This window comes from Rhododendron vialii, chromosome 11a, assembly GCF_030253575.1.
Source record: "Rhododendron vialii isolate Sample 1 chromosome 11a, ASM3025357v1".
NCBI lineage: Eukaryota > Viridiplantae > Streptophyta > Magnoliopsida > Ericales > Ericaceae > Rhododendron > Rhododendron vialii.
The window spans coordinates 22,183,244-22,195,702 of NC_080567.1; the positions used below are offsets into that span (position 1 = coordinate 22,183,244).

Here is a 12,459-nt window from a genome sequence, read left to right on the forward strand (position 1 = left end):
CCATGCTTGTGTCTCTGGCTTTTCGACTTTTTGTTGATGGGGATACTCTTGTTTAGGGTTTGAGGTTCGCTTAGGTTTTTGGCTGCTGTTGTTGGTTTTTGTGGGTTTTTTTGGTGTTCAGTTGGCATTTTGCCTTCTTTTAGGTCTCGGATGGCTTAATGCCAGTGTGTCCTTAATCTTTTTAATCTTTGTAATCCTGTATAAAAATTAATAAAAAAAATTTGCTTAGAAAAAAAAAAAGAAATACAGTATTATTTACACGTATACCGAGACATTATTCAACGTATAATGAGCAGCAGGCCTCTTTTACAATGAAATTATTGGCATCGGAAGCAGAAAAAATTTACCTTAGATCCTTTGCTACTATATGAATCTTGGTCATGGGCGTTGCTTGGACTATAAGTTTACAACTTTTTGAGGTCAGTTTCTATCACGAAAAGGCCGTGGAAGCCGTAGGGTACCCGACGGGGCAGCTTCACAGCGGCCACGATGTCAAGATTTGGCGATTTGGCATCCATCACCAAAAACCCGACTCTCCCGTATTTTCTTTGTGAACGTAAGTTACCATGTAGCCGTTGTCCTCTTCGGCTTTGGGGTTATTGGGCTCCTTGGTGACGAAGAAAGGCTCCCCATTGTAACACCCGGGGCCGAAAATTCGGGTAGCCACCGTGCAATCATAGTGGTCTCTTTCGGACATGGATACGTCCAACTTCACCATCCCTGATATCTTTGGCATTGGATCCCCAATTGCGGCATATACGTACCTGCAATGTTGGAAACAAATTCTCTTACATTTTAAAAAAAAAAAATTGTTAAAAAATAAAAAACATAAAACGAAAGGCTTTATATGGAGTATGATTTTTAGTGTTCTTTTTCTTTTGAATTTGGATAAGAAAAAATTATACATCCAGGTTTGTTTGTACTTAAGATACGATTCTTAGCACATCTGGTTGTATCTTTTGACTTTCAAATGAGAGGCTTGGGGTTCAAGTCTATGGAGAGACTTTGAACTCTGTTTAGTTGTTAATTTATTAACTTCATTTATTTGGAATGGTGTTTTATATTTATATTTGTAAAGTACCATGACGTTGAGAAAAATAGACATTAGTTTTTTTGGGGTAAGTTTAAAAAAAAAATAGACATTATTGGACAAAAGGGGTAATAAATAATTTCTATATAACAAATTTTCCGGCATATGCATGTTCTTTTTGTGAACTCACGAAACATGCCAAGAGGCTAAAACTCTTACCACAGCATCCAGGGCAAAAATTCTACTCCCTCCGTCCCATAAAGTTGGGCCATTATGAAACTATATGCAATTTTTAAGCTTAAAAATAAGATACTTAACGAAATAATTTTTTGTGCAATATAGGTTTTGTTTGATAAATTTTGACGAAATCTTTTGAACGGTGCAAAAAAAAATCAAAAAATTCTTTTAGTGAATAAGTTATTTTGAAATTCAAAATTGTACGTAATTTCATAGGGAACCAACTCTATGGGACGGAGGGAGTACTAATAATGGTGATCAGTTTAGCCTAAATTTAGAAAAGTATTCTAATTAATTAGGAAAATCTTACTCCATCGAATTTTTGTTAGACCGTTTTGATGTATTTACACCCAAATATTAGTTGAGCTCAGAAACTAATGAAATGAAATAATTTCTATATAACAAACTTTCCGGCATATGCTGATTTTTTTGCAGGGTCACGCAAAAAATATTTTAAAATTAATAAAATGATTGGATCATTTTTAGGGACCCAAAAGTGGGCCCCACAAAAAATCTATGTAATACTAATCTGTGTGGGTACACTAGGTAGTGTTAGTTGCTCCGGCAAAAAACAAATTAAAAAAAAAACAACTCAGCACAATGCGGGAATGAAAAAAAAGAAAATAATAACGCAGAAGAAAAGATTTGTATTATAAATTTTTTTTTGTGGGAACCCAAAAGTGAACTGATCCGCTCATTAATCCTTTTTTTTTTTTTTGCATGACCCTATAAAAAATCAGCTCAACGGGTTAAATTGAAGTGTTAGATTAAATCTTACAACTTTTCATGCAGAATTTTTATCCGAAATTCAGAATAAAAAGTTGTACGATTGGATCATACACTTACATTTATCCGATGGAGCTAATTTTTTGCAAGGGTTCTCAAAAAAATATTTTTGACATAATCAATAGATCGGATAATATGTATGGGACCAAAAAATGGGCCCTATAAAAAAAATTACAGAATCTGTGAAAAAAAGTAAGTGCGGATAGCAAAATTAGAGAGAAACATGTTTTTCATTTATTTTTGGACAGAGATTGACGGTATGAATTTAATTGATGAGTTCTTTAATACATTAAGTGTTTATGTGATATTTCGTTAACATCAGGTGTCTATGTGTGATTTGTATGAAAGATCAGATGCTAATTTGAAATTTTCCCTGTTAACCATCAAATAATAGTTTGCAGTTTTTGGGGTCAAGTAAGTGGCTTAGATTTTTTTCGTTTGGAAAATGGAGAACAGTGGCGAAACCACAATTTTTATGTGGTGGGGCACCTATTATTCACAACCGTAAACCAAAATTAACATTCAAGCACAGTTTATATAAAAATAGGCGTAAACATGATATGCTCCCGAAAGTTCATATATGTAATGGCTAAATTTTTCTATGTATGTAATGTCACGGTGAGAAAAGCGACAGCAACCAGTGGTAGTAAAGCAAACCGAGCAAGTTTGCTATCGAGCTGTTGAGAATATTCCCGAGTCTTTGCCTAATTGAAATACGCCTTGCTATTATGGATTGACGATAAACACATTATAAGATAAGAAAAATATGTATTTTTATGTACTTTTTATACCCTTTAATATACATTTACACATTCACTATTATCAGCCCACTGGGCTGATTTTAGAATTTTCCATTGAAATATATGTGGTTTTATCAAGCCAATTAATCATCTTTTGTTTATAAAAAAATGCATGTTTTTTAACTTCTTGTTTTGCTGGGACGGAGAGAGCTGTAGAAATCTTTATGAGTAATACAGTAATAAAGTAGATAAATGGCTCTCTTTTTTCTTTTCTTTTTTTTCTTTTGACTAGAAATCCTTAAAAAAAGTAGAGTAATAATTTCGGATCCATCCCAAAAGTTGTACAAAAGTTGTACAGAGAGCGCAAGAGATCGATTTTGGATCTATCTCGGATTTCACAAAGATTATCAGAGCCGCTCATTTTGTTTAAAATTTTTTTTTAAGATTCTTGTTTAAAATCATCTCAATCCAATACCAGTAAGGGCGTTTACTTATCATTCAACTTTGCTTCAAAATTCAGGCTAAATTTTTGAAGCAAATTTGTATAATTCGTGAACACCCATACTGATATCGGATTGAGATAATTTTTTACAGGAATCCTAAAGAAAATATTTTAAACAAAATGAACGGCTTCAATTATCTTTGTAAGATCCAAAATAGATATTTGTCTGCTGCTGTATGTACCGGCCTTTATTGTACTCATATCCTTTCTACTTTGTAAAGTCAAGAAAACTCTCAACTCCCTTCTCGATTTTTAACACTGCCAGTTTCCTGTTTTCTATTTTTTATTTGTTGAAACCGATTTCTACTTTTCCTAAGAAACAAAAGTGTAAACAGAAAACAGAAAATAAAATTGTTAGCAAACATGACCCTACTATGAGTTGCCAAAGATTGTGAAAACACCCCAGTGCGAAGTCCTTATCTGAGTCCCAAGCACCGCTTATGACAATTTATTGAGTTCAGGTGAGACAAACTTCAAGACTAGACAGCCCGACCCGACAGGAGATTTTATAATTTATTTTATTTTCTCTTCACTTTTTATACTTTTGGAAGGATCCTTAAGAGATAATCGTCTTTTTAAGAGTTTGGAGGAATTTTGTACTCCAAATTTATTTTTGGCCTTCTATCTTTGGAGGACCAAACTCTAAAAAGGACGATGAGTCCCTCAGATCCCGTTTGTTTTGAAAATTCGAAATTGGATTTGTAGGTAATGAATGTAGAGATAAATAGACTAATGATTGAAAATATAGATAATAATTAGAGAGATAGAGAGAAAAATGTAAGTAATGTTTGGAGAGAGATAGAATAATGATTAGGACAGATGCTAAGCGGAAAGTCTAGGTACACCGCATGAAAATGCAGTGACCTTCCACCGCAAGCCAGAGTGGGCCCCAAAAAAATACAAAAAAATATTTATAAATTTTAAAATAATATTTCATGGGATCCTATAAAAAATCAGCTCCAACGAATATTTATAGGTATGTTTTTCGAAATTTATAGGAATAAAACTGTTTAGTTTTGCAGTTTCGTCTCTACAAATTCAAAAAATATATCTACCGACATCCGTTGAAATTGATTTTTTACAGGGTCTCATAAAATATTATTTTTAAATTTATAAATATTTTTCTATATTTTTTTTTAGGGCTCAGAGTGAACCCCAATAGACTTGCAGTGGACAGTGATCGCGAAATTCATGCGGTGACCGGAGTCCTGCTCAATGCTAAGGGTAAATTGCTAATCCCCCCTGACACACACCCCCCGGCCCCACCTCCCCTTGCCGATTATACCCCCGCCTCTCTCTCTCTCTCTCTCTCTCTCTCTCTCTCTCTCTTCTTCCTTCTTTTTTTACCGTTTGTTTCTTCTTCTTTTTTTCTTTTCTTTTCAGTTTCGGTTTTTTTTTTCGTTTTTTTTTCAATTTCATTTTTTTTTTCATTTTATTTCATTTTCTTTCTTTTCAGTTTGAATTTTTTTTTCTCTTTAATAATAGGTTCAAGTCTAATTCTAAGCTTTGTAAAGTAATTGAGAGAAAAAAAAGTGTTTCAATTGATCATGTTTATCCGACTGTTTTATTTTTATTTTTTTGTCCTTTATAGATTAAAAAATATAGTTACTAAAATAAGTGTTTCAATTTTCAATCCGTTTGAACCGGTGCAAAGTTGTTATTTTTCTGATCATTTCATCCTAAATGATCCTAAAAAATTTTTGACTCCAAGGCCTTTCAATGGACATCCTAAGAGAGTTTTGAAACTAAATAATGAGTCTTAGGGTATTTGTTGAAAGGCTTTAAACCAAAAAATTCATTATGACCATTTAAAATAAGATAATAAAAAAATGATCCTTGCTCTGATTTAACTGAATTGAAAATTAAAGCACTTAATTAATTCTTCAATTATATTTTTAAATATACAAAGGGTGTATTTATAGAAATTAAATAAATGAGGTATAAGTAAATAAAAAATTAAATTAAAAAGTAGGGGGACCCGGGGGCTCTGCTGCCCTCATTGGCACAGTAGCGCTTATGAAGCCCCTAAAACGTTTCCGTTTTAGTTATAAAAAAAAATAGAAACCAGCCATTTGCAATCCTATGGAGTAGAGACGTGATTTGAAGCAACATACTACTGAATCAGTTAAGAGGATTTATGCTAAATAATGGTTAACAAATTTATTAAATTGTACTATAGTTAAAAAATAATAATCCTAAATATAACATTTGTATTTTGGATTAGTATATCGTTTGCAAAATACATTTCGTAATTAGTTCCCGAACACTAATTGTAATCTTAATGAATTTTTTGCTTTACGGCTTTTCAACGAGCACCCTAAGACTCATTATTTAGTTTTAGGACTCTCTTAGGGTTAGAGTGTTCATTGAAAGGCCTTGGAGCCAAAAATTTATTACGACCATTTAGGATGAAATGATCAGAAAAATAACATCTTTGCACTGGTTCAAATGGATTGAAAATTGAAACACTTATTTTCGTAACTATATTTTTTAATCTATAAAGGACAAAAAATAAAAAATAAAACAGTCGTATAAACATGGTCAATTGAAACACTTTTTTTTTCAATTACTTTACAAAGCTTAGAATTAGACTCAATTTATTATTAAAGAAAAAAAAATTCAAACTAGAAAGAAAGAAAATGAAATAAAATGAAAAAAAAAATTAAACTGGAAAGAAAAGGAAAAAAAAAGAAAGAAAGAAGAAACTGGAAAGAAGGAAGGAAAGAAAGAAAAAAAGGAAGAAAAGGAAGAGAGAGAGGGGGGGGGGGGGGGGTAATTTCGGGAAAGGGAGGTGGGGCCAGGGAGGGGGGTGTGTCGGGGGGGGGGGGGGGGGGGGGGGGGGTAGCAGCTCTCATGCTAAGAGCATCTCCAATCCACATCTATTTCTTCAAAATAGAGGATGGATGTGACACATTGAGGGGAGATTTTATAATTTATTTTCTTTTTTCTTCACTTTTTGTAATTTTTGGGAGAATTTTTGAGGGACCCACCGTCCTTTTTAGAGTTTGGTCCTCTAAAAGTAAATTTGGTTCTCTAAAAATAGAGGATCAAAAGTAAATTTGAAGTACAAAATTCCTCCAAAACTCTAAAAAGGACGATGGGTCCCTCAAAGATTCTCCCAAAAAGTACAAAAAGTGAAGAAAAAATGGAATAAATTACAAAATCTTCCCTCAATGTGTTACATCCATCCTCTATTTTGGATGGATTGGAGATGCTCTAAGGGTGCCTCATGGCACTTATTATGTGGGCCCCTCTAGGCAGCTTTAGTTTCTTCCCAATGGAAAGTCCTGTCTGATCACATTAAACAAGGCACTTTGATGATATTTTACGAATATGTCCTTAGTTTTCTTAGTAATAACAATATTACCATTAAACACCTTCGCAGGGAGGCGGGGGCTGCTGTCCCGGGTTTCCGGGCCCACTCCGGTCTCGCTCCAATGATCCGAAGCGTTCACTTTGTAGAGCTCGTCGAGTAGAATAACTATACAAAAAATCAGCTTAATTGAATATCATTAAGTGCCTGATCGAATAATTGGACCAGAAACAAATATTTAAAACAAATTGAACAGATCGAATAATTTGTGCGGAATCCTGAGGTGGGTCCCAAATAGTCCAACGTACACTTTTAGTACACATATTGGTGTACGTATATTCGGGATGTTTCGTTATATCTAAATATTCATACCAATTATTTTTCGTCAACTTCTCAAATAACGAAGCTTGTTTTGGTTAAATAATCTGGGAGGATTATTTTTTTAGTCTTTATTAAAAAAAATCACATTTATTTGTTTTGCGTTATTTTTTGGAATATTGGTTTGTCTTGCTGAAAAAATAAAAAAATTATATTCAAGACTAATTTTTTTTAATAAAGAAAAAATAATTTAAAAATCAGTCTATTTTGAATTATTTGACTCGAAAAAAATTTAATCTTGAACATAACTTTTGCCTTTTAGATTCATTTTGTTAAAATGAATTAATAATTCACAAAACATTAACTCGAAACTAACAAATGCAAAAAATAAATAAATAAAGACAAAAAATTATTCTAGAAAATTATTTAGCCAAAATAGACCATTATCTGGTATTTAATCAAATGAAGGCTATGATTAGAAATTAAAAAATAATTCAAAAAAGAGAGCAAAACAAAGTTGCCGAATTCGGTGTGGCGGTGAGTTTAGGAGTAAAAGAAAATCATTAACAAATGAAAATAAAAAAAGACAAACTAGTACACATAAAAGAAGAGGGTAGATTTGGCAAATACACGCAGCTCTCAAATAGGAGTATGACTCTGGTGCATCATTTAGAAGGTGGCAGAAAAGAGCCAAGGTTAATTGACACCTGGCAAGATGAAAGGGAATAAAGTACATGATACTACACAACTTATAATGTTAACAATAATTCTAATACCACGTACACTTACACATCCAAATACACACTCATACTCATATGAGTGGTGGGTGCCACATACACTTGAGGTGTGTGTGGGACCTCAAGTGCACCTGTTAGAGGGACCAAATAATTAGAATCCCAAATACAAAATTAAAAAACGAACAAGGCCCGAAGAAAAGAAAATAAATTATAAAATTTTCCCTTAATGTTTCACATTCATCCTTTACTTTGGAGAAATAGAGGTGGATTGAAAATGCTTTTAATGCACTCATACCTTTTTCATGGTAAGGCAGTACACCATTGTCCATTGCCATGTTACCAAAGGATTTGAAGTTTTCTACCGGCCAATACGTACCGTTGTTTAATTCGGTACCCTGGATCTATAATTTCTTCTCCGCACTGATCACCATTCCGTATTGACAAGTATGAAAAAATAAACATATATATTATGCTAAATAAACATATATATTATGCTAAATTTTTCAATGTAAGAAAATAACCCTATTAACGGTAAATTCAACATGCTTCCTCTTAAAGTCTTAAATCAGAAACCTCACAAGTACCATTTGGGGCAATGGGGCCAGTTTGTAAGAGTTTCGCTTGAGTTTTAATTGGGGCTCCGTTGTGGGACAGTGTGATTGATGCCATAAAATTAGTTGAGGTGCGCATGAATAGTTCCCACCCTTTCAGTTAGTAAAACAAGAACGACTCATACCCATACCAGTGCTCGAATGTACAAGTAGAAAATTTGGTCCCGACAAAGTACTCCAAGTTCAAGCCCTTCATGATACTCTTACTTCTTTTGGCTATTACAAGTGGGACCAATTTCAATATGCACCGCTACCCACCTTTCGGTGGAGGCAGGATCTTCTGTACCGAAAATCTTGAGTGCCATTGTGCCGAAGGGTTTTCTAGCTATTAGATATAGAACGTAAAATAAAATCAGACAATCTGACGGCCGGAAAATCTTTCGGCACAAAAATACATGAATTTTTTGGATAGAGGAGATCGGACCCTACTCAATGGGGGTTGATTCTATATCCCACGACCTAGTATCTACCATTCCATATGCTGAATCATTATTAAGATTCCTTAAGGACCTAAACATTAATTAAGGGCAGCTATTGCCAAGGCCAGTGTTGCTTTGTCCAATCACTTTTTCCTTCGCAAATTAGCCATTGGTATAGTTATCAATCAGATGGCTAACCATATGTTAGTTAGGTGGGTTATAGTTGAAATAAGAAATGCCATTAATGCTTTGCTATTTATTATAAGTCTATAAATAGAAGTGCTAAGCACTTGTTGAACATTTCTCTCTCTAGAATGGGAGCGCCTCTCTCTAGAATGGGAGCCCTGCCCTAGTGGTTTTTTTTCTTTTCTCTTTTCCTCACCGTTATCCTCCGATTCTCATCCTTTTAGCTTTTTTCATCATCCAACTCTGCCACCGCCTCTTTTGTTCCTCTCTCTATTTCCATCTTGCTTGCCTTCCCACATCCTTTCTTCTCCCCGCCTCCTTTTCTTTCTTCTCTTTTTTTACTTTCTTCTTCCCGCCCCTGTTTTTTTCGTCTCCAAAATTTCCCTAATCCAGATGGATGATTCCGACTTTGTGGATCTCGATGAGGGATCCGGAGAAACGGGGGAAATAAGCAATGTTTGTCTTGTTGGAAAAGTTTTGGGTACTAAAATGTTCAACGGTCCAGTGGTATTCAATATTCTCACTGCTGTGTGGAAGATTAGAGCTTCTTTCACGGTTACTCCTTGGAACAACAACATCTTTCTGTTTCGTTTCGAAGAGGAAGAAGATAGAAGGTTCGTCTTACAGGAAGGGCCATGGTCTGTAATGAACAATCTGCTGGTTTTGTCACCATTAAAGGATGGTGCGGTGGTCGAGCAGATGGATTTTTCGAAGTGCCATTTCTGGGTCACGAGTATGTTCGTGTTCCGGATTCTAAAAGAAAGGAACTTTTAGAAAATGAATGTAATTTCAAGCTCAAAAATTATGTATTTACGCAAATAATTTTCCTACCAATATAGATATTGTTCAATAGATCTCATTGAGATCTTTTAAATGGTGCAAAAAAATTAAAAAATTATTTTTCATTTTCATTATATTTGAATTTAAAATTACCTTCTTTTTGAAAAAAGAATGTTTAAAAAGAAAGCTACTCAGCATTTGGACCTAACTTGGTTTCCCAACTTGTTGCAATTACTGTTCGCCTGCAAGTATTTTTAGACCTAACTTCGTTTCCCAACTTGTCGCAATTACTGTTCGCCTGCAAGTATTTTTAAACAGCGTTGCCCTACAAATTAAGGTTCACATGCAGTACCGCAACAACTTTCCATGGAAGCAAGTTTTAGGTCCCGTTTCGCCCCAGGAAAAAAAAATTATTTTTTGAATTAACAGTGATATATTTTGTGAGAAAAATGAGGTACTCTCTAAGTATCACGTAATCTTTCTAAATGTCATGCGCTTCCGCTATCAAACCTCGCTCTCGCGAACTTCAGTTGGTTGGGAATTTGGGATGTGTTTTGTAGACGCTTTCATACGTACTCGCGCTTCTGCATCCACCCACTGAACGCAAATTATGTCAACCATTATGATGTTTTGAACTATTCGCAGCTACCTTGCATAGTGTTTGACGAATTGGGGCACCCTAGAGTACCTTTTGAAGTTTGTTGTAACTTATACTCCATTCGTCCGACTTTTATTGTTTATTTTTGAATTATTTATATTTTTCAATCTATATTATTTTTCATAATTTTGAAAATTTTGTATTATAGAATTAATCGAGATCTATCAAACAAAATTCATATTGCATATTTTTCAAGACTCACATTAAAAGATATAGGCAAAATATATAAAAGAAACAAATAGAATAATGACAATAAAAATGGGACGAAGACAGTGCAACTTGTAAGAGTACATTGACTTCGACGTTTCTATGTGACGCCCTAAATATCAATGCGTAGCTCTGTTTCACATAGCTTCTCTGTGAGATTTTTCGGACCCCTTCATTTGGGATTTTGGATTTTGGATTCTAATCATTATCCTATTTCTCTCCAATTATTACTCTCATTTTTCTCTCTATCTCTCTCTAATCGTTACCTATATTTTCAATCATTACTTTATTTCTCTCTACACTCATTACCTACAAATCCAAATCTAAAATCCCAAAACGAACGGGTCTAAGACCAAATTTTTATTTTTGTCACTATGCCAAATTTTATCTTTAGTGGCATTAAAAAACCAACAGTACTAGTCTAAAAACGGCTGGAAATATACCGACGTTAAAGTAATTGTCGGAAGAACAAAAACGAGGGTAAAAACTGGCCGGTAATAGTAAAAACGGCAATAATGAACACTAATTAGTTTTTTAAGAACAGTTATTAAGATCGATCTTCAAGACCTGATTTATTCTCATTACTTTTTTCTGTATTATTCTCTTTCTATCTTTTCTGTTTTTCTCCATTGTATCCTCGATATATCAACAAGTGCTTTTTTTTTTTTTTTTTTGAAAATGTCACTGAATTACAAAAAACAGAAACTTACGAAGAATCCTTAAGTAAAATGGACTCTAACTCGGGCGGAATACAACCCGTAAAAGACAAGATCTTCCTATCTAGACAACTCGTTGCAATCCAGTGGGCAGCTTTGTTATAAACACGGCTGCCCCAAACAAATTTCCACTTCCTACCAACAGACTAAGCTTTAATATCTTCAATGATTGCAGCAGCTTCCCAAATACACTTCGATTGAGAACTATTGACACAATCAACCAAATTCTTACAGTCAGACTCAAAAATAACTTCTGCAAAATTGTATTCCCTAGCCAAATCACAGGCAATCCGCAAAGCCCAAGCTTCAATAACAATAGCCGAAGAAACTTTAACGCGACCACATCTCCAAACTTGAGCTGATCCACCAAAATCTCTGACAATAACGCCAAAGGCAGCTAAGCTGCTGGAGGATTTGAGTGCTCCATCGCAATTCACTTTGAAAACAGATGGAGGCGGAGGAACCCACCTTCTCACCTGCATCGTCATACTAGAAACCTTTCTGACTTTACACAATATTGCATTAAGATAATCAGTATTAGCTTTTGTACCTTGATCAATCACCTCTTCCGGATTTGGAAACTTCCCATTGAAGACAAAGTTATTCCTTGCTTTCCAAATTGACCAACACAATTGGAAAATGACCCCTAAATCTTCCTTGCTGGTTTCCTTAGCCAGCTCCCCACAATCAGGTCTTCTATCCAACGATCAGCTGCTGCAATTTCCAACTGGTTTACCCAATACATTTTCCCACTTCCAAACCATACTGCCCTACTCCAGGGGCAGTGGAAAAGCATGTGTTCAATGGATTCCGGAGCACTTTCGCAAATCGGGCATAGAGGATTTGGAGCACACTTTCTCTTAAAGAGGTTAACTTTACAAGCTACCCAATTTTTCACAACTTTCCACATAAACATAAGGACTTTGGGGGCAGTGGCTACACCCCAGAACTTGGCCCACATTGTTGAGGAAGGGACAAAGGAGCACGATGTGGAGATTCCACGCACAGGTTTCCTTACTTGTTGAGAGTAGCCTGACTTAACTGTGTAGTTTCCAGATTTTGTATGTCGCCATATGATCCTGTCCGAAGACTTAGATGAACTCACAGGAATCTTACAGATGGCCTGCACCTCAATCTCTGAAACATTTTGTCTCAACTTCTCCAAATTCCATGAGTTGGTGGATTGGTCAATGAAATCCACTACTCGATAGTGCTCTTC

General features: G+C 34.8%; 1 pseudogene; it reads right to left on the reverse strand.

Annotated features, from left to right (window-relative positions):
* Positions 1 to 251: 251 nt before the first annotated feature.
* Positions 252 to 7,998, reverse strand: LOC131306998 (probable carotenoid cleavage dioxygenase 4, chloroplastic; annotated as a pseudogene).
* Between the last annotated feature and the right edge of the window lie 4,461 nt (positions 7,999 to 12,459).